A 27548-nucleotide genomic window follows, 5' to 3' on the forward strand; every position below is an offset into this window, starting at 1 on the left:
CGGGCGCTTTGAATTTCGACTCCATCGATATGCGGCAGCCGCTGGCGGAATTGAACACCCGGCATGGAGATGAGCAGCCTATAGCGCCAAAGCCCCTGAGGCACTGTGTTGGTTCTAAATCGCGTTGACCAAGAAAGAAACCCACGGCTCAATAGAGAAATAGAGAGAAACGCTAGGAATGAAAGATTAATAGTGAAGAGGCACTTCAAATGTCCGTTATCTTGATGCTTAACTGCCAATAAATCAGACTCCGTTTTAGCTAAACTAATAAAGTTCTAAACAAAAGTCATATATTTGCGAGTCCTATTTTTATTTTATTTTTTCCAAGAGGAATCCCGAGGTGCACGATGGGATGAAATTCACTTTATGGGCACGTCCTGAGCTATTTCGAACTCACCTCCGGTTCTCTGGTTTTGCGAGGAAGGAAAGAAACAGAGCATATTTGTAAAAAATATTTCCCGATTTCACGGCAGCAAACTCTCCAACATTCGCTCTGTATACACTCACAACCATCTTGTCAATTTTTCACCTTCACTTCTGAAATTTTAGCGTTGCTGCTAGACTCAGACATTGTTGTTGTTGTTGTTGTTGTATGTAGCAGGCTTGCTTGTCTGCTTCCTGGTGGTAGTTTCTACACTAACGTTAGAGAGCGAGGTCGTCCGTGGAAACTATCAGCCAGCACATGTGTATATTTGCATCGGGTGCACAGGAAAGTATAAAGTATTTTTACTGATAGCCCTTTACGTGTTGAAACAACGCAATTGGCTTTCAAAATGCAGCGTTTTCTTCGCAATAATTAAAACACATGGAGTTCTTTAACCACGCTTTATCCCAGCAAGTGAACGTTTCTGCATTTTTCCATCATCGATTCACGGCAGCTGCGCCAGTAATTCTGCCCACGAATCTGAATTCAGCCTCAAATTACATAGCTACTGAGCCATTGCAGGACGTTTTTATCAAAGCAGACGACTGAAGCACTTGAGAAGCAAAAACAAACAAAAACATTAAACAAAAGAACGTTAAATCAGAACTAATAAACTGCGCGAGAGGTTTGAAAAGAAGTGATTAGGAACTGAAAAGTATTTCAGCATCCGATTTGCGGGGCTCTAAATTACAAGCAATGCTACAGAGTTTCCCCGCGCACACTGATTCCAACCGCGTTCTTCTCTATATGACCAATGGCTCTATTCTCTTCTGCGCTACTGTTCCGAGATTACTTTCTGTGCTGGCTATCCCTCAGTAATAAGAATGCATAGACTCGACATTTCGTTATAGACGGGCGGAGTCCGAGAGGAAGAAAGACGTTGTGAAGTTAACTTTCCACTTTCGTATTGCGCTCAATTGAATCCCCCGCACAAAGTATAGGATCATTATGTTTTTGAGAAATGTAATAGGTAAAAACTTGAAAAATTAACAAAAAAAAGCTTTAAGTGCTTTTTTTTAAGGCTTCACCATTTGCCTTCAATATAATACCACTGTGCCTTACATTCTTGTATGCATGGCGCCGATCCGCATCAGAGGAGCTTGTGCAAGTTCAAGTAGGAATTTTCACTGAGGCGCCAGCGTATCCAAACAGCAGCGCTATCACCCCGTCCTGCACTACCCATACAAACTTGTAGGTGCACAAAGATATCTTTGGTTTGGACCCAAGAGAAACATCTGCTGACGTGTTCGTGTCTAAGAAATAAACTTCATACCAAAGCCAAAGGTTTTTCTCTCAGTCGATTTGTCTTTGATCTTTTCTGTGGTGACAGTTTCACTAATTCCTAGAATTATCAGTTTAATTAATTCACACGAATAAGTCGGTTGATTCTGCTATTTAAGGATTGCAGCTTCTGATACTTTGCACTATGCATTACGGCAGACAGACTCAAAGAGCAACAACTCCACAAAGAATTGAAAGATTCCAGGTTACTATCTTCATGCGATTGAAAGGCGTTTATATATACTGTGTATCACTAAAACGTTACAGCGATGTGAGATCGCAGCGGAGATTAGGAAGTGCAGAGCACAGTTCTCAGAGCCTTTTTCCAGTAACAGAAGGTCTTAAATGGATGATGCGCAATGACTTCGACAATAATAACAGTTCAGTGCGAAAAAAGCAAGTTGTCGTCCAGTCATGGACCTGATACTCTCAAAAAAAGGTAGCAGCACTTACTAACGCAATGGTGCCGACAGTTTATTACTGACCTTTTTAGTTTTGAATGCTGTAAAGTGCGCTATGGACATTAAATAGCTATAGTCGCCGATCACGGGCAGAATTATCTCATGACGTCGCGCAACATAGTGACTTCTAGCACTAGCTATAGTCTCGCTGTTAAAAACACATCGTCGCGAATTCGCGAAGCCCTGCTTACACGCCGCGCATTCGGTACTTAATGGAGCTTATAAACAAACTATGTTGTTAGCGTATTCCCATTAGCCAGCGCTTTCCAATCAAAGCGTTTGGCGTCACTGTGGAGCAGCAGTGAGGGAAGGGAGGGAGGAATTGGCACCGCTAATCTTAGTTACTTAGCGCATCAAGGACCATGAGTTGATTGGCATTTGCCGCTGAAATGTGTAAAGCGGTGGAAGGTTCAGATTTAGGCCAGGAGAGCCGACAGCAGGCCTTGCTCCCTATCTTCCAGAGCAGCGATGTAGAGGTGTCCAGGAAGTCGTTAGCGTCAGCGGCGGCACAGCTACCCTAGTGGATGCGATCATGCCTTCTAAATTTGACTTGCACGTGCAAGTGCATCGTTTGTCTTGCTTTGGGACTTATTTGCGCATGATGTCAAGTTGACGGGAACGGCGACACACAGCGCGAGAAAACAACTGTATAACAAGTGCAGTGTCATGCAGAGGCGGTAGCTTTTTTACGTATAGTGCAGCGGCCGCAGGAGCTGATCTACGTGCTTCGCCGTCAGCTTGAATGATGTTTGTTGACTTATGTTATTTTTCTCTTATGCGTTTTATTTGTTGTGTGCTTGTCGCGTGGTGCGTGACCCCACTGTGGGCTTTATAGAGTGGCTTCAGTGCCTTGGGGCTTCATGCCAGATATTACTCGGTGCGCGATCTTTCGTTCTGCGCATGCGCAAAACTACGAGAATGCTGTTGCAAATGAATAAGAATACAATAAAGCCCGCCGTTTCTGTTGCGCCACTTTGTTTCATTCGAGCCATACTTGCTGATGAGTCTGAAGACGAGAAAATTATGTTGGTGCATTATATCCTGCGCATGCACAGAGCACATGATTGCGCACCGCCGAAAGCTTTGGATGCATCATTGCCCAAGTATCTCACTGGTTTCCTCATTACAGCCCTCTTAATCCATTAACAAAACAGCTTAGGCTGCAAAAGGGGGAGCTGAATGTGGGACTTCCAACCAGCATGCAACAACTTATCTTTCATTGTGCCGCGACCTTTGCGGAAAACAGCAGGAAAACATATTGTTACGAGATAAACAAGTGTCAAGGAGAGCCGAGAAAGGAAGAAAGAAGAGGAGATCGAAGTGTGCGCGCTCCGTTGGACCTTGTCTTCTGATGTCTGTGTCGCTGTCCGCTGGTTGTGCGACCCTGGCCTGTCAAACCTGCGTAAAGGTCGCCGAGGTCACGTTACGGGCGTGACATTGCAGTGGAGGTGTCGGAGTAAAGATTCTAGGCACTGCACTCAGCGCAGCTAGAACTGGAGTATCGTAGGAGTCGCCGCATTGCGGACCTTGAGCCACTTACCAGTGTCATGAAACCCGCCGACGGCCCGCCAGGAGCCCACGGTGACGCTGCAATCCAAGCTAGAGAGCTTTGTGTTAATAATAATAGACACACTGCTGAGACTGTCTCAAATGCTCTCATTGACAACTACCAAATTCGCTTGCTGACGAATCGAATGAGCGGTAATTCTGCGAACGCGGAGCTCAGTATTGTAATATGTAAAAACTAATGACTAAGATAGTATCGGAAAGATTAAGAACGTGGAGATTAGAGCTAGTTTTTATCCGTTTAGAATTGGCGACTAAAATCACGAAAAACAAGCAAACGCGACACGGTCTCGATGCTGCTTGCGTGTCGCTTAATTCTCCTGTTTTGCGTGCTTCGCGTCTTTTTTTTTTTTTTCTTTTGCCGCTTCCTAATTTTAAATATACCACATGACCACTTTTGACAGCAATTTTCATTGCGGCTTTAGTTAATGCAATACCATGACAGCGCTGCCGGTGATTGCCGCTTTAGCTGATAAATGCGGCCTGAAGCGAAGCGGTGCCAGCTGCTTTGTAGGGGCTTATTATCCATTTTCATGAACGGCAGTGCCACAGTCGAGCCTAAAATGGCGACCGTAAGATGGATTCCTTTTCTGACCAACTTGCGAGAAATAAAGAGTTTTTTTTTTTTATTTCACGAATGAATTACATTGTTTTAATGAAGTTGAGCGTCTAGTTTTAGCTAAACGCTCTGTATTAGTGTGAAACAAAGAACCGATGATATCTGAAGAACGTCGACCCGGTTCTGAAAAAAGAAAAAAAAGGAAAAGACCGAGTGCCATCGCCGCCCTCTCATGTCGCTTTTAGAGAGGTCGACATCGCCAGCGCTGAATGTCCCTGCACGGCAGGAAAGTAAGAAAAATGTGGGCAAGTCGGTTGAATGCTACATTGTGGCAGGTACGGGAGGCTTTACGAAATCATTTCATCACGCTGAACGCTGAAATGGTTTGCAATGGTGTCGCTTTCGACTGTCGTTCTCTGGGATTTCAATTCAGCAAGTCGAACCCCAGTAACATTAGTAACTTATGCTCTTGTACGTGCATTCGTGAGCAGAATTGTTTAGAGCGCTGGAGTGGTGTGCTGCGGAAAATATCAGAACGCGCAACTGCTCTGTTGAGGGCAGTATGCTCGTTTCTTGCTTTTATTGCTAGGCAGTATAGCTTCTGTGCGAGCACAAATGGTGAAACGCAGTGCTTGCTATAAAATTTCGTTTCCTTTGCTGTGGAGAAAACCGCTCGAGCAATTCGAGATAAGCCCATTTACGTCAGTACATTGCAGTGTGTACTCGATACCACCGAGCCGGGGTTCTCCTCTGGAGGCGTGGCGGCGAGAGAATAGATACGCGGGCTTGTGCTACTGCTTTCATTTGCCGATTATCATGTTCACAGGGCAGGCAGCGTGAAATTTATCAGTCGGATCTAGCGAGTAAACCGGTTCTTGCCGGAAAGTTAGCGCCACCATTTCTTTTTGGTTTGGTTTTTGTCCTGCGCACCAGCTCATACGCTTTTTCAAATGTCCTCCTTTGCACTTCCAGTCTCTTGACCTTATTGTTTTACTTTTAGGACCATTAAACGCTAAAGTTTAGAATAAACAAGCATCAACGCCATATTGCAAATGCAAACAGTCAGCAATAAAATGCCTTTATTTACAGCTTGGGTTTCGAAGAGGTATAATTTTGCGAGTGTTGAGGCTGCACTGTGACTGCAATCACAACGATCACCTTGCGAAGAACAGCGTATACAAGATACAAGTCCACTAGGCAAGAAGATCGACGAACGCAGCGCTTGTCTGTGTTTGCGCTGTGCTTCGCAAGAAGCTTCACCGATTAGCCTGCCAAAACATTTTGATACAACGATCAACCACGACTATCACCCTAGTCGTTCAATTAAAAATGACATAGACCTAAAATCACATCGAGTCTATACAGGAAAAAGTAGATTGTCGTGAAAATACCATACATTAATGATCATCGACGCTATGGCTGGATATTATGTTAAAACAGCGCTAGAAACACGGACAGATAGAAAGACAAACACACATTGCGCTGAACTGACAACTGAGGTTTTATTCATGACGCATGTTTTTATATACACAGAGAGTGATAGAAAGTGGGCAACCAGATCCGTCGCGTCACCCTCTCTCTTTCAAAAAATCTCTTTCCTTCACATGAAGCATCAGGGAAGTGCTGCGTACACATGCTTCTTTACCACCTGCAATGTTTACTGCCTGGATAATATCTCATGCTGTTTGGTCTCGGTTTCGGCCTATTACTTCCGTCTTTTGGAAGCACGGTTCACACTTGCAGTCCTGGCAATGGTCAACAAGATTCCCGTCCCAAGACTGCAAGTGTGAACCGTGGTTCCAAAAGACGAAAGTAATAGGCCGAAACCGAGACAAAACAGCAAGATGTATTATCCAGGCAGTAAACATTGCAGATGGTAAAGAAGCATGTGTACGCAGCTCTTCCCTAATGCTTCATGTGAAGGAAAGAGCTTTCTTGAAAGGGAGAGGGTGACGCGACGGATCTAGTTGCCCACTTTCTATCACTCTCTGTGTATATAAAAACATGCGTCATAAATAAAACCTCAGTTGTCAGTTCAGCGCAATGTGTGTTTCTCTTTCTATCTGTCCGTGTTTCTAGCGCTGTTTTAACATAACGTCCAACCAACTCGCCCAACAAGCCACTTTTCTATGGCTGGCTTCCCAATGCGCACTTTCTGCTCCCAAAGCTGTCTCCTTTTTGGGGTGCTGGCAGCATAGGAAAGGAACAGAAAGAAACCTCCGGGATTTTTAATTTCAATTATGTGCAAAAATAGATAATTTTCTTTAAACACCACCGCGTTACAAGACACCGTTGTCAAGAAAATCCAGCGTCAGCGTTGTGAGCAAAAAATCTAGAGCATTTTTCTGGCAGGCGACATGGCCGGGCACCCATCGGTGGGCGAGTTGTTTGGTGTCATGACACTTTAACTGGCATGGCAGAGTTTTCAGGAGGAGTTTGCAGCGCTCGTTTATCGGAGGTGAAATGGGAATCGAACACGGGATCCTGATTCAAACGCATTACCCATCGGCCACGAATAAACGTTTGCGCGGTTTGCTTGAAGACGAGATTATAGTATATATATATCGAAGTGATCTTTCCCGTAATGTGACAGCTTACGACAATATGCTAATGAGTGCATATAAATAGTGTAAGATTATAGCATCAAAAATTAAGAAACTAGTGATTAAGCTAGTGGCTAAGTGCATGCACACGGAGGAGTTACGAGGAGTATCAGTATGTGGATCCAGCTGACAGGATGTAGAATATAAGTGTGCCCCTAATTTTCTTCATAGGAAATCTATGACAACAACGTCTCAACGCGCCCACGAAGCACTCGCAAAAGATTAAAAAAAAAAAAGCGGTTCCGTACGCCGCAGACCCTTAGCAGACTAGCTGGCGGAGGCGCTGCGGCGTGGCTTTGATTGCGTTAAATTTTTAACGCGTACGACCTCGTTTTTATTTTTTTTTTAAGGCAGCCTCATAATAGCGATAAGTAAACCGGCAATCTAGCTGTGATCCTTACTATCCCACGAAGTTTTTGTTGAGGATACTCCGTATTCTTTGACGTGTTGCCGTAGCACGCTAGTTTCAAGCTTTGCTACGAGTCTAATTCTGTTGCCCAATTACACTTGTACTACGGGTCACAGCACCCACAAGATCAAGTAAATTTCAAGTGAACACAGAATGGCCTTGGCAGTAAGCGTGGCGTTTTTGCTTTAGCACATAATAAATATATCTTGTGGGCTGGAATTTTTATTTTGTTACGATTATATTTGCTAAGCTTTGCAGTTTAAACCGAAAATATTGAGACTTGTTGGGACTCCATTTTATAACTGAAATAGTACAAAATGCACATGGGGACAAAAGAAAGAGCAGCAAAAATAAAAAAACACGACCACTACAAGGCGCAATACTTTCTTTGCCTTTTCTTTTTTTTCATGTGGGTTCTCCATTGCATTTCTTAGTGATTCGCTAGGTTAAGCTGACCTGTGACCTTTCTAAATGAGCGCTCGTGCTCTCATGGCTTCCGAGGGAGACACCTACCCATGTGCCCATAGTGTAAAGCCGCCTTTTCCTGCTTGTGTTGCTTTTTCTCTCTCTCTCTATCGCTTGTACCCTTCTGCAATTTAGCGTAATTTTAGTTCTAACACCTTTGCAGCTGCTTTAGAAAGTGCAGTAAAACTGAGCTCTAGAACGCGTATGGACAGAGTATAATTGAAACTAGAGCACATAAATGGCTTAAAAAACTTTCATACTTTCGAGCCTGCACCATCTTGAAGTGATCCTGCCTGGTCCTTCTTTATTTCATTTGCTCGAAACTTAGTGCTGACTACTCGCTCCCGAAGCGCCACCTGGTCGAAGGCGGGATCCTTGCAGCTCGGTTTTCTGCCGCAAGAAAATAGAGTCCTCTCTCTCTGTTTGTATTTCCCGCACACTGCTCCACATTAGTAAGGCTTCCTCAGCGAATTCGTTCAAATAAAATTTTATCGCTAACCTCTACCTCATTACCTCCTTTCCGTTGCGAAATTACGGTATGACAATAGGGGTAAAGCCATCCCCTCTCCCTCTCTGTTACGATATCCATGGCATAACTTCATAACAGAGGAGATGTCTTATACAGAAAGCGATCGCTGGCTCCACGTGCTGTCCTTACTGAGTACAGTGAGAGGATAACGATGTGGCGTTGGATTGTCTTATCAAGTGGCGACGCATGCGCGTACCCTGGACCTTGAGGTAAACGTCTTATTTCTATTATGGCACTCTGCATTTTCTCTTCCCATGCTTCATCGAAGGAGGATGCTTAATGACGCCGGTCCGTGGCACATAACAGCGAGCCTCTCGCAGCTGAAGAGTCAGTCGTCATACTACCTTGCCAGACGCAAGACCAGGCTTGAGAGAACGTTTCCGGACATAGGCATTGACACAAAGAACTTCATTATAGGCTCGTGGTGCTGGCAAGAAGATCACCTGTCAAGCGCGAGTGGCGTTTAGACTGAGAAGCATGCACTACGGCAGACAGCAGCCTGAAGAAACGAACAGTCGAGTAGCCGCTCGCGATACCGCAAGAAGCAGGACCACAATTTGAGAATTTCTGCTCACCACCAAATATTCATAACCGCACTTGGCCGAGTATCTGCCCACTGCTCGTTCCGTCGTGCTCGTGCGACCGATCGCTCTCACTCATTAAACTAGACAAATTCTGGATTTGATATTGAACCTATTCGGCGAGACAGGAGCTGTTCGGGTACTGGGCGTGATGACATACCATAGCGCCACCTCTCGGCAGCACCCGTAAATAACTTACCAAACAGGACAACGGGCATTGAACTGCTGCTGTGTGATGGTTTGCTAGGCGACTTAGTTGTTCGTGTATACTTTATTTATTTATTGAATACATGCTTCGGTGTGGACCTGTTTAAGTTTTCTTCGAGGCATTAGACCCGCTCATTAAGCAGTAAAGCACTTCACACATTCAGCGATTTGCAGAAGCGTAGCCCAGAAAACTTTGGCTACTGCGACGACTACAGGATTGGAGCCGTCAACCGTCAAGCGCCTGGCAGATTCGTAGCGCCTTAGGACAATTAATGCCAGCGGAAGCGGTGCCGTTCCACTGCTCCCTTGTAAGTAATATAGTGTACGCAATGTGGATATTACGCGACGCAGATAAATATTTTAATACAACTGTGCGAGTTCCACGCTGCGATTTGTTGAGCACTGACTACGAACATTGCCACTCGGGCTTCGGGCGGATGTTTGTTTTCCTCGCCTAGAGTAGTTTTGTTCACCTTTACCTCAGGAAAGCACGTCCTATATGTTCTTGCTCATGCTTATTTTATTCATCAGTCATTTGAAACAACTACTTTAGTGCTAGCGATGCTGCTTATAAGTGGACTTACTATGCGTATTTCGGCACGTGACTGCAGAATCTTGAAGTCCATATCAGTGCAACTTTTGTTGCCGGGCATCAATGCCTTCATTGAGAAGAAATTTGAGGCTTCCCGGCTTTCAGACGAACCTTCCTCGCTTTGCGAAGGTACTGCTGCGTGAAGAAGCCATCATCGCTTCCATTTTGCCAGGAATCAATTTTCCTTAGCTTTACGAATGATAAGCGCAAGAACGTAATTGCGTGTGCTGAACCTACTCATCGAACTGTTCAGTGCTAACACTACAGAAGAAATCTTGCCCGCTTAAAATGTTTGCTGCACACATGAGAATGACCATTGCCTTTTTAACTGAGGTGCACTTGGTTAACGAACCTTGGAAAAGGCATATTTTTCAGGTAGAAATGGGGAGCTTAACGCCGGGATCTACCGCGTGCTTCCGGCAGTTAGGTATACAAAGCATAAATGTGCTATCAAAATAGCTTGAATAAACAAACCGCAGGAAACCCAGCGACGACGCAAGATTATAATGTGCAATGCTGGATCTCGCTAACAAGCAAACCTAGAGAGAAAAATGCGACTTTTCGCTTTTATAACGCACAAATTCAATTCAGCGTGTGTTCTAGTAGCAGGAAGAGTCAGGTGATCCCTCTTGCTCTCCCTCGTTCGACGCTATAGCGCTCCAGTGGGGAGGTTCCCGCCCAATAGAAGTCGTCTAGTGCACACTCGTTCTGCATTCTCTCTTGATCGCTTTATGGCATCACTTTTGCATGTGCCTGAATTGGCTCAAGAGCTGACCTGTTCTCTGCCACTCTCATTGCGACTGTTGATGTTCCCCATTTCTAACAAGAAATAAAACTGATACGGGCATCGCTTTTTGTAGACGCTGTTTGTCCTGGTCGGCTTGGCATATTTCTTCAGCTAAGAATATTTGTATAGAAAGTGAAGTTTACATATGCTTGAACTAGGATGACCTCGATGTCGTGCGACTTATGAAGTTTCACTGGAGCCTGGCTCCTCCTTGACATGTTTTACTCCTCTGCTCTACAACCGAGTCGGAGGTCACGAGCGCATTCAGTAGTGCAGCAGCGTCTAATGCAATGCAATGTAAATATACGACATGTACGCTTATGTAGAATTCTCTCTGAAGTCTTTTCATAACAAAAAGACATAGACATAGTCCCCTCCGTAGCAGGTGTGCTTAATTATGTAGTTATTTCGGTTAGGAAACGTTCCCAAATATGTAGTGGACTGTAGTGACAAAAATAAAATAGCGAAAGCCATGCAGTGCTCACTCACGCTTCTTCCTTTTATTCTCGTGGTTTTATAACCGCTGTAATTAATCTTTCACTCGGCTTATGTATGGAGCTACCACACCTTTTGGAAAAACACATGTAAAACCGCCTGGCAAGATGAAAAACACGGGAATAAGAGAAAGAAGGAACAATATCTCTTAAAACAAAATATAACATCCTCCTTCACTAAAATCAGAAACTAAGTTTATACTTCACTCTCATTTAGATACATATTCACAAAACAAGCCCTTTATATCGGGGATCTGAAAAGCGCTGGCGGACTAATGCAACATGATATTACATCTAAAATTTGAGTTCAGTGCTTTATTTTTCTCAGAATTCATAATGAGACGATTACGCGAATAAGCTATTGAAGTTAAACTCTGTCACGGGAATGCTGAATCACCACCGCAATCCCTTTATCAATCAGTGAAACTAATGGTTTATAAGGCTGATTCAAGTCGTTTGGATAATTTTTGTTTGTCATGGGGCGCCACTGGTTCGACGAATTTAGCCTGGATACAGGAAAGAATCTTAGAATAAAGCACCAAGAGACGAGCCCAATTTTTAAAAATCATTTAACGCTCAAAGATCTGATGACTTATACCCGGGTGTAGATGGTCTCGCGAGAACTATTCTAGTGCAGACAGTTTCTTTCAGTTCGGGTTCAGCAAACTCCTTGTGAAATGGCCTGTCGTATCCTACAAGGACAAAATGCCTGCAAAAAACAGACGGAAATGCCGAAATGTCATGCCAGCTGCGGTAGACAGATGATCAAAAATATTTTACCAAAGCTTATAAATTATTGCAGCATGTTACCCATCAATGTTCGGAAATTAACCATCTCCCAGTTTAACAAAGCCTTTAAATTCTGATGTACACTATTGAATGCTTTTTCTTGTGTGTCTATACTTGTATATGCGTTCACAACCACATCGATGATTTTTTTCATGTTTGCGTATGCTCACAGACAAATAAGTCTACGAAATTGATTTCATTGATATTATAAGATTGTAGCTATTTCAGCATGTCTTTGTGCTTTTGCTTTGACTGTATTCGGGATCCAGGGACTCTTCACGTCATATAACGGCTTTTCCTTTTTTCCTCTTACGTGAATAAACGTGAATGATGAGGTAAAAGGTAAAGATAACGCGTAAAGTATACTACAAGGCCTTGTTGTCTTCTACATTTTCTCCAACGCTGCAAGGCCAAGGTTGTCAGAGGCACTTCTCTCCTTTGGGAATCTTGCTGCACCTCGGAAACATCATAATGCAACAACATAAATCCACGATTCCAGAACGATTAAGTTGCACGCTGAGAACCTGTTGTTTGTTTTATGCTATTACAATGCCCCAAGCGATTGCCATGCGTTTTGTCGCCGCAACCTAACCTTGGCGTCATACGGTTCGCTGTGGTGAGAGAAATAATAAAGTTTATTGAACTCATCGTTGATATTTCTTTTCTTCTTTTTTTTTTTTTTTTTTTTTTTTTTTTTTTTTTTTTTTTTTTTTTTTACTGGTGCAAGACCGCAATATTTGTCCCTTTTAGCCCGCTCCTCTAAATAAGCTTTATCCATTCGGAGGTGCGTGTGGTCAAAAGAGTGGTCTCAAAGCGCACGAGTGCGGGAGAGGGCATAGAGCTGAGTTTGACCACCATTCGTGCCTCATAGAGACAGCAGAAATTGTTTAACTATAGTTGTGATGGAAATTCAGTACAATGCATTTATAATCACGAAAGGCATATCAATAATTGAGAAGAAAGGCTTTTTTCAACGGATCTCCGTCTTTTATTGACAGTGCAAGCGAATTATCTGCTAGTAAGCGCGCCTGAGAACTAGTCTTCACTACTGCACTTACTTTGCTTTGGCGCTTGATTTCAAGCAAACTGGGTGCTTAAAAAAACGCGAAGAGGAGATCATGAGCAGAGACGGGAATGAAGAGCTGTTTAATATAGGCCTGCAACTTGTCATGCTTCTTGCTTATCTCGCGTCAAGCGGCCTTCAGTACAACCTACAGTCGCTGCTCGGCCACCTGTTGCAATGGCTGTGAAGGTTCTATTTTCGCTTTCTTTTTTCCCCCCTCTGAAATGATGAAGGCATGTGGTATGTTTTGTTTCTGAGTTATTTTAAGCGACGCTTTAGTATACGTCTCACACACCGCTGTTATAGGTTCACTAGCGGTTTGAAAGACAGATGGTCAATGCAAATAGAAAAAAAAAATAAATATAAAACTGCTGGTAGTATTGTGCATATTTCCTTGTCAAGCCTATCTCTCCGATGTCCAAGACAGGTGCCTCCTAATCAAACCTAGTTTGGGATAAAAAGCTACACTAATCGCTTTGGGACCTTTTAAGGCCAAATGACACGCTTCGAAGCGTGTCAATGCTTTTAACTCTGTATCTGTTTTCAACATCTCACCAAGAGTACATCCAGGAGATTGCTGCCACTCTGGCCTTTACCTGGACTAACTCGAATTTATGGAAAGTTTGGCAGGGATATGTTTCTGCGCCTAACTAGTTCTATGCACCTTAGTATTTAATTGAGAAGTTCGTAGAGGCTTCTTGCACAATATGAATATTTTGTCGTGCGACTTAAATACACAATCATTTTGAAATTGAATTTTTTTTTCTACTGCATTAACTTCATAAGTATGACATAAATCACCTGTCCTTCTCACGACCTTTAAAGAACATGACTGCTTTTGCAGGAAAGGAAGCATTGTTCATGTGTTAGCAGCCGCATTTTGCTCAAGAACAAAAACATTTGAAGCTCTTACCTGGAAAGGGTGTGGAAGAAAGGAAAAAAAAGCACTGGGTAATCAATCATTGACAAGTTGATATTATTCTACTAATCTTGAGCCATATACATTCTCCGGATTTATGAAAGCACCAATACAGCATTAGAACAAGTATTGTAAAAATAAAGGGAAAAGCCTTCTTGCACGAATACCCGATAAAATACTGACTTCTAGAACGCAACATTCTAGGTAGGGTACTCGTGCTCGTGTATGTTTCTATGTATACTTGAAATGCAACCTTTCAATTGTGAAGATAAATGGCTGGGGGTTGTCGCTTCTTCAAAGGCGGCGTTATCTTTTGTCGAGAGATTTAGCAGCCCTTCAGCGCTCAAAACCCGTTAAGCTGCGTAGCGAATGGCTCAAAAGGCAGCTCTTCCCATTTAATTAATCAGTGCCCAGTTGAGTATGACAGGAAGATGGAGGTTAAGGAGAGTGTAAATTTCCGAGAAGCCTTTAGTCTTTGACACATCGCTGAAACGGGCATAGAAAGTCAGACGACTGAGAAATTCTCCGTGAGCGGCAAAAAATAATCTCCTTAATGAGTGCCGCGACAGGCTAGCCTAGATAAGTTCGCATTAATGTGCCCCCTAGTCCTCGCGCATCAGAAGCGGCAGGTACTTATCATGCAGGACTTTTGCTCAAAACGTTGACGCTGGGCTTGGTTGCAGCAAGAGGGCGCTTCTGTAGCGAAATCGAATAGCATTTGCCTGCAACCGCTAGTGAATTTCGCCCTGTACCGCCTTCGCGCCGTTGCACTTTACCTGCTCACTTACACCGTGGGCAGGCACTTCAACCCACTTTGCTCTCAGTGCTTTCAATCTTTATTCTGTATTTTTTTTTCCTGTAACGAGCGACAGTTATTTCCGCTGGAGTGGTAACTCGTGGCGCTAGTCTTGGCCGGGGCAGAATTTTTAGCTGCTTTTCTGTACGTCCTCGTGACTTAAGTCTCCGATTCTGCTTAAATTTGAAAAGTGGCTAATATGAAAGCTCTGGCCTAGAAAGGGCGCTTCTTATTTGGCTCTATGGAAAGGAAATATTAAAACTCAACTCAGAGGCTATTCGCTCATGGCCCCGGAAACGCGCAGGTGTGGGTGAATATAAGCGATTTGCGTGACCTTGAATTCTATATAGTAAGCGCGAACAAAAGCGCGGAACGTTCCTTCTCTGAGGTCTCTCCCAGAATTCTGTACCTCGTGGACTGCACCGATTTCATGAACTTACGCCTTCTTCGTCTAAGCACATAAATTTATGCCCACTCTGCGTCAACTGAAAATCATGCAGTTTTATTCCTCAGTTCGACTGCACTGTGTGGCTGAAATTGTTAATGACAGTGCCTTTTCTGGACTTCTCGCAGGCTCTCGACCTGCAGCAAGAAGTGGAACACTGTCAGAGAAACCTTGTGATTATTCCCGACGCTGCGTTAAGGCAGCGGCAAGCAGACCGGAGTTCAGTGCCCGCTCTATGCATTTCGAAGTTTCATTCAGAAACGAATTCGAAAATACCGGAGCAGAATTTCGCTTGCGGTTGTGCACAGTGTTATTGAAATGGGTAGTTACGTTAGCGAGAGAAGAATGAAACTCGGCTGCAATAAGAAAAATGAGGAAAGAAAAAAGTTCAGCGCTGCGAACAAAGTATTTCACCGTTGAAAGCAGTAAGAAAAACCTCGCTACAGAGGCTTGCGTGAGTAAGCGTAAGTGAGTGCGTGCGCGAGCGTTCTCGCAGTGCAATTTCCTTATGTAAAATGAGACGCCGTCTCCAGCACCCCGTCCGCTTCCCCCTTGTCCCTCGCTCTGGCAGACTGGCATTTTGAGTCCCAGACACCGTTTGCCGTCGAAACAAATCAGACTGCTTTTGGAGTCGGAGTGAAGCAAAAGCATTCCGTGGGAAAGGGTTCTTTGAAGAGAAGCCCGGTGTGGGAGGGGAAAGGAGGCCTCCGCGAGTCTCAGTACTCTCTCCCGTTTGCTGTCAGGCGCGAGGACCGCACGTCATATTTCGCTCCTATTCTTTTTTTTTGTTTTTTATTTTTTTTTTTTTTTTTAAGCGGCAGAGCGAAGGCGCTCTCGCTGAGCACTGTCACGGCGGCAATCCCCAGACCGCTACCTCGTTAGCGGGCGCGTGTCCGTGACGTCACGAGCTTGTTGCGGAGCAGATGCCTGTCGCTAGTCCACGGCCGGGCGTAAACACAACGGCACGCAACGGCTCGCAGTTCCTCCTCTCTCGTGTGTGTGCGACGGCACACGCTGCCCGCCGCTGGGAGCCCGCTGCCGCGCAGGACCGCCATGGCGCGGCCTAAGTGCGCGCCTGGGCGCATCGCATCGCGCCGGCCCCCCGAGTAGCCTCCGGTGAGTGCATCAACGCGTGCGCCGGCTGGCTGCTCTGTGTCTCGTCCCGCTTGCGTGCGCCACAAATTCGATGTCCTAGCATACCTGCCTGCGCAGGCGGAAAGTGTGAACCAAAAGAAGGCGCCAGGTGCCGACCTTCCTTGCTTTGCAAGTTCCGCCTGTGATAAAAAGAACACGCAGCCCAGAGGCAGTGTCGAGCACTCGCATGTTCCATTCGCCTGTCAGTGAAACGAACCGGCACTAAATTAGTGCGAGCTTTAGAAACGCGACCATTGTGCACCTGCTGCGCACCTGTCGCTGCAAACGCCGTAGCCAAATAGCGCTGCGCAACCGGAGCATGGCTCAATGCCGCCGAAACTTTATCGCGCGGCCCGACGATAACGCTGATTATTAGAGAACTGCTACCCCCGCGAGGTTCCTGCGAACTGCGCCGCTTCAACGCTTCGTTATTTTTCACTGTAGTTGCCCGTAACCTATGAGTGTTGGCAAATACGGCACACACAGTTCGCTTTTTTATTTGTACTTTTTCCTCGCCTGTCAGTGCACAGTTTGCATATCCGTTTACGTCAAGCACAGTAAATGCATGGACGTTGTATGCAGTGATCAAAATTGCCACAGCCCACCGCCAGCAACCTTATTTTGGCACCGTGTGCTGCAGATGCAAGTGTGCTCCGCGCGGGCACTCGTGCTTGATATATGACGAAGCCGGAGGGAGGTTTCCAGGGAACGCAGTATCGGAGTACCCTCCGCTTTCAGTCGTTTACCGCCACTCTGTGCGTGAGAGAAGTCTACGCGCGGCCCGAACAAGAGTGCCTAGCCAGCCCCTGAATAACGGGGGCACACCAGACACTCGTCCGGAGGCACGCAGTAGACGCGGGTGTGTGGTAGGTCTGCGGCGCGAGTCGGACGCCTTCGAGCAAGCGCCCCGTCGACGGCCATTTTTCACCGTGTTTGACTGTCCGTGTAACTTTCCTTTACTTGTCCTATCTTGCTGCCATCAGAGATTGTTTTGCCTAATTGATGAAGACTGTTTTTTTTTTGTTTACACTTTTTGTCGCGTTTTGTGTTTGCCTACGCTTGTTCTTTTAATTCTTACCTTTGTTCTACCTGCTAATAGTAATATTCTCCTCACTCTTGGAATTCCTCCTAATTCACCAACACACCGACTCGCGTGAACCCTACACGGGCAAGCCGGCCTAATAAATCCTGTTGTCAGACGCTGACATCTGAGGTCAGGTGCTGGCGTAAAGCGCCCCTGTGCCTCCACGGCTTGCGCCTGGCAGCCGTTAGCCAGAGCAGTTTGTGGCAATAATATAGACACCTTCTAAACTACAGTACATGTGGTGCTCGATCGTGAGGAAAATTTTATATTCTGTAACCCGGATGGGAAGAGGGGATGGCTTTTCAAGAACTTCTGTAATTAAAGGATTCCCCTTCATCATTTCGGTTATTTTTTAGCGCTGATATTTTTACGTCGAGCGAATCGCGGGACATCTTCGGAATACATACGGATGAAATGCTCTAAGCCTTTTGCCACGCGATGTATATGCAGCTGCTACGACTTGTATCTTTCTTTTGTTCTTTTCATTCTGCCCTTCGGGTTTTCATTAAGAGCTGCCTATACCTGTGGATCTATCTCCTCTGCGAGATGTCAAAAAGCAACAGGCGGGAGAAGGCACCGGTGTATGTCATGCGGGATGCATTGAAGACTAAAAGCGTTGTTACTGAGGGACCCACAAGCGCAAATTAAATGAATCCCTTTATCGGCACCGAATGAGGTGCACATACCTACACACGGATTTGATCGCGCTGTTTGATTCTATGAAATCCAGGTCGTTTGTAATTACCACCCTTAGCTGTTATCACACCACGGGTACCATTGTTTCGGACTATCTTTTTGGGCACAGCTGCTTTCGACAAAGAGAAATATGTGTTCCTTTGGGCAGAAACAGTGCAGTGTGCTGCACTGAACTGTTCACAGCGAGACTGTGAGTTCAGAGCGCGGGGTAACGGGGCAAGCAGCGTCGTGCACCAAGGTAAATGCAAACATAACCGGGAATTCTGAGATGAAAAAGATGCGTTTCTGAAGAGAAACAGTTGTGGCGTTGCCACTCAATGCAATTCCTAGAAAACTCAGAACACAAATACTGTACCTGCGAGAGCCCTGTCTAACGCGCCCGTATTCTCTTGTCATATGTCTAGCACGTGAGCAATTGGGACTTGCATACTGCGACAATTAGTCTGCAAATGAAGCTCCTGTTGATTTGGATGAATTGATTACCAGCCTGCGAAACCAAGTTCACGTATATTAAAAAAATGAAACTGAGAAACACGATAATTTCATGTCGTGGACGCAAAATGAACTTTAGTTTCGTACTTGTTCATGTGTGCACTATACCTGCATTGATGTCTCACCTGAATCGATGAGCACTCCCGCGATATTATCGATATAAGCAGTTTTTGATGACTTACTTGCGTAACTGATACCCCGGTTTTTCGCCGTGTCTGTTGACGGCGACCAGTAGAGCATAGATTTAAATTTTATAGCATTAAAACTTTTTTCTTTTTACAATAAATACGTTAAAGCGCCACTACATGCTGGGCTTTCAGTATGTGTATACTCGACGTTTGTTTGTGACCAATGAGATTTGGGTGTAGTCTTTTATAATAAAATTTTGATTAATATTTTTGATCATCGTATTTTATGCATGTGGGTGACCCCATACTCCGCATGCCGTTTAATTGTTTTTCTTTTGCTTTTCTGCCCGTTCATTCCCGATTTCATTTTGTTTGGTCGCATGTGAAATGAAAAAGGTTTCTGAACGATACCTTGCTCAGCATATTGGACGCTGAAGTCACGGCCGTGCTGAAGCGTACACAGTAACAGCTGCGCATACGAGTACAGCCCGCAATCTTTGCAACGCTAAACATGTGAGTTGAATGGGAAGAAATGGTATTTTAATGGGATAGCGTTCAAGGCTTCGTTCTCGAGACAGTCCGCATTCGACGTGGCCGGCGTTATCAGCGTTGTGAGGGGAAAATCATGGGCATGGCTTTAGCAGATGGTGGCTGACAAGTGACATGCCCGAGTACTAATTCGGTGATAGGCTGTAATATGCAAAATATTTCACATGCTGTCACAAAGTTAGGGTATGAAGCTCTGATGGGCTAGTTGGTACACTTGAAGCGAAAGAGTAAAACTGCGCAAAGAAGACGGGTCGAAAGACGCACGCGAGCACAGACGAGGCGCTGACTTTCAACTTAATTATTTATGAATCAGGTGGCTTCAAGTCCTCTGAACATAACGAGAACGACACTATCGCTGTGGCTCGACGAAATAACAGCAGTAGAATTAGAGCTGCTGTGAAACTCGAACATGCCCATCTAGAAACTTTATCCCTTGTCTCCATAGCGATATCGAAAGCTAACTGATACAGTCGTCACCCCTTTTGGCAATAAGGAAGGCTTTGATAACCTCCCTTTCAGCTTTTGTGCTTGCCTTCGAGAGGGATGGCTTTTTTTTTTTCAGATAAGGGACGCAGAAATGCAGTGCAATGCAGTGCAATGCAGTGCAATGCAGTGGCTACCTGTACCAAGTTGGGGGCAGCTACCAACTGGAGTTGCTCCTTTTAGGTGGGAGAGAGATATTGGAATTAACCTTCCAGTGCTCTTGGATGCTGATTCAGCCACACTAGTAATATATGTCACGCAGGCACGTTCGTGCGGCTTTTATAAAGAAGGGCTTGATATCTTTTGTCGGGAGGTCGTGTAAGGCCGGTAGGTGGATAATGTACAGCTTAGGACTCCATGCAGATAAGAGTGCGCGAAGTATAGGTGGCTCAAATTAAGGGATTAGTAGAAATTACACATGAACATGAAGGAGGAACCCCAGGGCGAGCCGCAATCGGGAGCCATTAAGCTATCGCGTCATGCCGTTCGAGGAGGAGTCTTAGTGTCCCCGATAATTTTTTTCTCGTCTTTAGTATCGCGGCGCCCATGCTATGTTCTGCAGGTTTGTGTGGTCACCTGTATTCTCACTACGCTGTGCAGAAAGTTGTCTTTAAAAAATGTGTCAAGGATGATTTTATGGAGCAAAGCAAATGTGCCCGCTGCTGTGGAGGAAGTTATGCATTCAGCTGCTGGTAGCAAGCGTACGGCTCCTTATTGGTGTCCGGGATGCATAGTTGGTATTGCCGATCGATGAAGAATTGATCGTCGTAAACAAGAAATTGCAAAGCTGCCTTCACCGGTGCGTCACATCTCGTATCGAGGATAACTTTAGCAAGATTTAGCTTGCCGGAAATTTACTATTGTTGACGTATACCGGTTTACCGTAAATACCCACGCCGGTGCAGTGACCGTGATTGAACCCACCCTTGTCAATGAGCGTGTGCAGGAGGGGTCCGGCAAACCTGTACACGTCTACGCTAATACGTCTCCGACAAGCTATAAATCTCTCTAATGGCTCTGAGTGTGACGCCATTTACCGAAATAAAATCCTTCTCCTCCCCGCTCCACCCCGGCTTCTGCGGCGCCTTTCCGCCTCATCCTGCTGCATTCTATCACTTTTCACTTCATGGCCTTTTTGCTGGTGGAAATGAATTTATTCCCATACATGCTAATATCACCGGGCCCGATCACCGTTCCGAGTTTCGTGGACGACAGAAGAACAGGACAGGATACGGCCGGCAGGCCTCAGGTCTGGATCCCCGGGGCAGGCCTGGCAGAAGACGCACCGCTCCGAGCTCCTTGGACAGCCGATCGGCTCCGCTGCTCGCCTGTTCTCCTGTTGTCCACGAAACTCGGAACGGTGGTCGGGCCCGGGAGTGCCACAGCGCCAGCTCTTCACTGGCACGAGCGTTCGGCGCCGTGCTGAGCCCAGGCACGTCGGGGAGGCCTGACGCATCGGCCGTGGAAAGGCAACTCGAGGCCTCTTGCCTCTACTGGGCCCCGTCCGGTGGCCTAGCCTTCCGCTGGGCTTACCGAGGCCCTACTGCACCGACCCTGCAAAACTCTGACTACCCGGAGCGTCTGCACCGGCTTCTCCATCCAACAACTTGGTGACTTTTTGACAATTTGTGTTTTGTCATCGTCCCACTTGCTCGTTCTACTCTCGTCCCGTCCATGTCTGTACATAAAAGTATTCGTCGTTAAACTGGTCGGTCTGGTCATCCATTTAGATTGCTGTCTCTGAATAAGCCACAGAACAAGGTGGCCAGAAGACTTAAAGAAAAGAACCTCACAATTTTGGCGTCCACGGCAGGGCCAGACCGGCCAAGCAGCATTTTCCCGCGGCTAGAGATTGGAGAAAAATGAGTGCACCAGAGTTGCTCGCGGTAGGGGAACGTATAGGTTTGCAGGGAATCAAGTTGCGCGAGTGGGTGGAGAAAGAATTGCAAAAGGCAAGGGAAGACAAAGCTGCAGAACGCAAAGAGAGAGCTGCAGAACGTGAAGCGGCGAAGCAGCGCTTGGAGCAAGAAAACCAGAATTTGCAGCTACGAGTTGCGGAATTGGGAGAAAACGCCCCTCGTTCTGGAAGCGCTGAGCACGGTACCGTACTAGCTCCGTCTTTCCCAATTAGTCCTCATGGATTGATTCCACTGTGTAATGAGGAAAGGGACGATTTGGACGCGTATTTGAAGCGTTTTGAACATGTCGCCATTGGCCAAGGCTGGCCGAAAGAGAAGTGGGCCACGGCTTTGAGTCTGTGCCTCGGCGGAGAAGCTCTCAGAGTCTTTGGACGACTCTCTCCTGAAGACTCAGTCAATTACGATGTAGCGAAACTTGCCTTACTTCGGAGGTTTCGGTTCACGGCTGAGGGCTACAGAGAGAAGTTTCGTGGAAGCAAGCCGCAAGATGGTGAGACAGCTTCCCAGTACGCCACAAGGCTGTTAAGTTTTTTTGACCGCTGGGTTGAGATGCGAGGACAAGGTCGCACGTTTGAAGTGGTTCGGGACATGATAGTGGCTGAGCAGTTTTTAAACAGCTGTCACAATCGTTTAGTTCTCTTCTTGCGAGAACGTGATTGTAAAACGGTGGACGAGATTGCTGAGGCCGCCGATCACTTTCTTGAGGCTCAGCGACAGAATAACCTCGCGATTTTTAAAGATGGAGCTGAGCAGAATTCTGCGAAATCGCAGGACGCAGCCCCAAACCCAAAGACTAGAATTCGATGCTTCATCTGTGAAAAGATCGGACATAGGTCGGCGGATTGCCGTATAAAACCGAAGCCCCCATATTGCACATTATGTCGCAGATCTGGGCATGAAACCCAGTTGTGTCGATACGGAAATTCAAATGACCGGGAGACGTCTGCTTGCTGCACGTCCCCTCGAGATTCCCGCCCTGGTCGCCAGCTGGGAAGAACATGCCTAGATGTTCGAAGGGACGATTCGGCTCTTAGTCCATCTCAGATTATTAACAACATGCCAGTGGAGCATGGAGAAGTGTTCGGACAAGCAGTATCGGTGCTGCGCGACACTGGTTCTAATAGCATTGTGGTGCGTCAGGCTTTGGTGCCCGAGGCTGCATATACCGGTGAGCGAGCATTTTTACGTTTTGCGGATGGTTCTGACATCGAAGCGCCTGAGGCGGAGGTTATTATCAAGTCGCCATACTTCACAGGCAAAGCTATTGCTAGGTGCCTGCCGACGCCATCATATGACGTAATTATCGGCAACGTTCCGGGTGCAAGCGTCCCATTCGCCGACGCTCCAACAGTCTTGACGGGCCAGAGAAGCATACCTGCCAGTGATGATGGGTCCAGTGCTTCTTTCCAGGTTCTGGCGGCGAAAGTTTCAGGGACTGGTTTGGATGCCACTCAAACCGTACTCCACTTCTCTCGGTCTGTTTTTCGCAAGAAACAAGAAGAGGACGCCAGCTTAGACGTGTGTCGTCGCAAGCTTAAGAAAACCTATCACGGAAAAGGGCAGACGGCCTACACCTTCCATCTAAGTGACGGCATTTTGTACCGGACCGATCAACTTTGTCCAGGAAAACAATTAAACAAGCGGTCATTCCAAAGGTTTTGCGCCGTCAGGTCCTCGTGCAGGCACATGGGAGTGCACTTGTCGGCCACCAGGGTGTCAGAAAAACTACCGCCAGAGTGCTTGATAACTTTTACTGGCCAGGGGTGCAAGCTGACATTAAGCGGTTTGTGAGGTCGTGTGATGCATGTCAGAGGACTGTCCCGAAAGGAAACCTGAGGAACGCTCCGTTAGAACGCATGTCCATTAACACAAAAAGCTACGAAGAGCGCCAGCCAGTGAATGCCCTACAAACTTCATCCTTCGTAGTTCTTGATAACGTCGAGTCGAAAACTCTGTTGTCAACGTTCAGTGAAGAACCTTGGTTCCAGAGTGGACTGGGGAACCGAGACTCGATACAGAATAGTCAACTGTTGAATCGAGAATGATACGGGAGTGCCGCAGCGCCAGCTCTTCACTGGCACGAGCGTTCGGCGCCGTGCTGAGCCCAGGCACGTCGGGGAGGCCTGACGCATCGGCCGTGGAAAGGAAACTCGAGGCCTCTTGCCTCTACTGGGCCCCGTCCGGTGGCCTAGCCTTCCGCTGGGCTTACCGAGGCCCTACTGCACCGACCCTTCAAAACTCTGACTACCCGGAGCGTCTGCACCGGCTTCTCCATCCAACAACTTGGTGACTTTTTGACAATTTGTGTTTTGTCATCGTCCCACTTGCTCGTTCTACTAGTCCATGTCTGTACATAAAAGTATTCGTCGTTAAACTGGTCGGTCTGGTCATCCATTTAGATTGCTGTCTCTGAATAAGCCACAGAACAAGGTGGCCAGAAGATTTAAAGAAAAGAACCTCACAGTGATGTCGATGGATGTTTATCAATGAGCCTTGCAATACGGGACACCGTAAGCGCCATATACCATACCACACTACACCCCATACCGTGCCATACCATACCATACTACACGCCCACCCTAGTAGCGCAGTGGTTAAGGCGCTCGACTACTCAACCCAAGGATGCGGAGTCGAATCCCGGCCGCGGCGGCCGCTTTTGGTTGGAGATGAGAAGCAAGGCGCCCATATGCAGTTTGATGTCAGTGCACGTTAAAGAACGCCAAGTGGTCGAATTTTTCGGATCCCTCCACTACGGCGTCTCTCATAGCCTGAGTCGCTTTGGGACGTTGAACTCCATAAACCAAGCCATATCATAGCACACCATGCGATACCACACCATACCATACCATGCAATGAATGCTTCCTATAGAAAAGAGCTCAAAAATTTGAATTGTGATGCGCATTAACTTGCAATCATTAAAATACACTTGAACTGTTCGTAGCATGGGCAAATTTGTTATTTTTCGATTTCTTAAAGATGTTTCTAGTAACAAAATAAATTGCTCGTTTTCAGCTGAGGGCATATGCAGTAACATTATAATATTTGGATTATATTCCTGCTTTTGACGTAAACTTCTACAAAACTACTGCGTGCCTCCTTGTTGTTTTCATCTTTTTGATTACACGATATCATCAGGGGCATGAGATTGTACTAGTTATCTCTTTCCCCGCCTGGATGGCGCCGTGATTAGGGCGCTGAACTATTGTTCCCAAGGATGCGGGATCGAATCCCGGCCTCGGCGACCGCTTTTCGATGGAGGCGAAAAGTAAGGCGCCCGTGTGCTGTGCGATGTCAGTACACGTTAAAGAACCCCAGGTGGTCGAAATTCCCGGAACCCTCCACTACGGTGTCTCTCACGTTAAACCCCACAAACCAAACCATTATTATCTCTTTCATTTCTATTTTTTATCCTGTTAAATCTTGTAGATTTAGAAACCAATTTTCTGAAATAAAGTTTTTATCACCACTATAAGATCATAAGATGCTAGAGAGAAGTCGTTAGCAGGCTGGACATAAGGCTTCCGAAAGATGCATTACTTTAGTTAGTCTGCAATGCAGTCTAAACAAAGCATGTACGCCCATTTGATGCTTCTGCATACTTGCAGACTAGCCGGAAATAAACACTATGTTGATTAGAATGCTGTGCCATTTATTCTGGCACTGTTTACGTTCCCGAACTGAACATCGTTTCCTGTAAGCAGTTATCGTCGCGATTTTCGCTGGAATAAAAACAGCGGCATTGCTTAGCGCATTGTAATGAATGTGTTTCTGTTTACGTCGTCATAATGTTCTATGCTAACTTTTCTTGAGCTGCCTTATATGCTCAATCTTCGGCGATCGCTGTTCATTCCATTGTTTTCTGCACTAAACATGCGTTGAACATGCGCTGAACACGGAATTAACATGCCTTCAACATTTCTTTCATATAATACTGCCTTGTTGAGCTTCAATCCTTAGCCACTAGCATGTGGTGGGCATCAGCTAGAGGAAATTGATGCGATCTAAAGCATAGCTGTAGCGAACGAAGAAAAAAAAAAAAAGAAACGCTAGAGGCGAAGCAGCTGGCATCACAGTTGCTATGACAACTAGCGATGAACTTATTTTTTCTCGGCTCGGATAATTGTATGAGAGTCTTCTCACTGAAAACTCATAGAGATTCTGTAAATAATTAAGAACTGAAAAAGTGATTTATGTTTTTTTTTCAGCTGTTAATAATGTTAACGCTATCATTATTGCCGCCTCCGGCACGACACAACTTTTGTTTTGCATTTCTGTTCAGAGAGTTCGTTACCAATTAAATGAGATTATCAGCCCGAAGTATTAGACAGAACGACTGCATCGGATATCGAAGACACCCTGGTCTACGCGCGCAATATACGTGTTTTGATGAATGGATTGTATGTGTGCCGTATTTTACAAAAATAACCAGGCTGCATTTTTTGCTTCTCACTTGCATTATAAAGCCAATAAGGATTCCCAGATGATCGCAACTAGTTAAGAAGTAAGGACATGCGCTCGCCTCTACATTGCAGAGATTTAGAGCTTCAAAAGTGGTATGAATTACCTGCCACATAGCTGAGAAGCAGATTCTGCAGTCTGGTTGCTTTTGGCAATAACTGACCTCGGCAGCTTACACTGGGACCCCTAAATTGATATAACTTCGTGAAAGATGATTAGGTTGTGGCTGCCTCTTATATAACTGGAAAATATCATCGATCAGTTATATGATTCGGACACCAACAATACTGAATTGGAATTGGTGTTTCTTATTAGTCCAGAACAATACATATTCGGATCTCCAGAAGCGAAATAAGGGCAGTCACCACCCCATCTGATTGACGTCTGTTGTAGTGTTATGAAACATGTTTTGTATTCGTATCTTATAAAACACAGTGATGTAAATTTCTTGTTTAACCCCTTCCTTCTTAGGTTTCAGATTCGATATTCGTGCGTTACGCAAGTGGGTGAACATAGACGACATAAAGACTACTCGGATCAGCATTAGTTATGTCGAAAGCTGTACAATTCGTGAAATTGTCTACGTTTAGAACTTTAATCATATATATCATGTTTCAATGCGTATTCATTTTCTCACCTCCGAGGCCCACGAAGCGCATTAGAAAGCCATGGTAAAAATTTCGGACAAGAAATTTCAACGATATAGATTAAGAAAATGAACGTCTTAAAATGGAACAATAGATTCAATCTACAAAATCGTTATGAGGAAATACCGCGAAATACTGCGAAATTAAACGTACAGCAGCTGTAACATCTCAACTTTGAAGGCAGTTACATATTTAGTATATTCAGTGAATGGGTAGGTAGTTTAATTTGGTGATAGCTATTAGTCAAAAGGAAAGAGCAGAAAAGCAATTAATCTCGCAAAGAAGCACATGCTGTGAAAAATTCCATCTATTCGCCATTGCGTATAGCTGCACATGTTGACTGCGCTAAGAATGTTGACATGCATAAACAAAACATGCCTGCTTTGAATAGCATTTCCAGAGGCACCCATGGGATGGAATCAAAAGTCTTCAATATGCCTGCTTTTGTTTTCTTTTTTGCTTGAGCACATTCTATTATTTACTGTAGGCAGGAGGTATAGCTTTTGTCAAAGGACGTTAGACCTCACGGTTTGTTTTTGGGGCGAACAGTGGGAATCTGAAGCACTCCTCAGGGCGAAAAGGTCCTGAAAGGGGAACAGAAGCCCAGAGCTTCACGGGCGTCGCAGGTGATCCTGAACATGGCTGAAAAGCAAACTGTATGGCCTTAGGCCGTTTGAATAAGGGTGTAGCCGGACTTTAAAATATACGAATAAAATTATTGTTTTTGCTGGACACGTTTGGTAGGTTTGTTCCCCTACCGCAAGTGACCACTTCGACTTGTTCAAAAATACCAAGACACGCTTTTCTCAGTACACACGTTCGTACCATCCATATCGCTCCCTCTTTCTCTGTTATGTGTGTGTGTTCTTTTTCAGCACATCCTCCCGAACAGAGTCAAACTAACTCAGGTATATAATGCAGCCAAACGCAATCCTCACCGCTGTTTTTTTTTTTTTTTTTTTTGCCTGTGTGTGCATGTTTTTGGCG

General features: G+C 45.5%; 1 protein-coding gene across 2 annotated transcripts in view; it reads left to right on the top strand.

Annotated features, from left to right (window-relative positions):
- Positions 1-27548, top strand: part of LOC146205293 (dopamine receptor 2-like) — a 295046-nt gene that overhangs the window by 41488 nt on the left and 226010 nt on the right. Inside the window, exon 1 of one of the 2 annotated variants that reach the window (XM_084589953.1) lies at positions 15920-16086. The exons of the other annotated variant lie outside the window; for it this stretch is intronic. The gene's annotated coding sequence lies outside the window, so the exon portion shown is untranslated. Of the gene's footprint in view, positions 1-15919; positions 16087-27548 lie in introns of those variants that run through there. 2 annotated transcript variants of the gene reach the window in all.

This window comes from Amblyomma maculatum, chromosome 1, assembly GCF_055883805.1.
Source record: "Amblyomma maculatum isolate TAMU_Amacu chromosome 1, ASM5588380v1, whole genome shotgun sequence".
Classification (NCBI taxonomy): Eukaryota; Metazoa; Arthropoda; class Arachnida; order Ixodida; family Ixodidae; genus Amblyomma; species Amblyomma maculatum.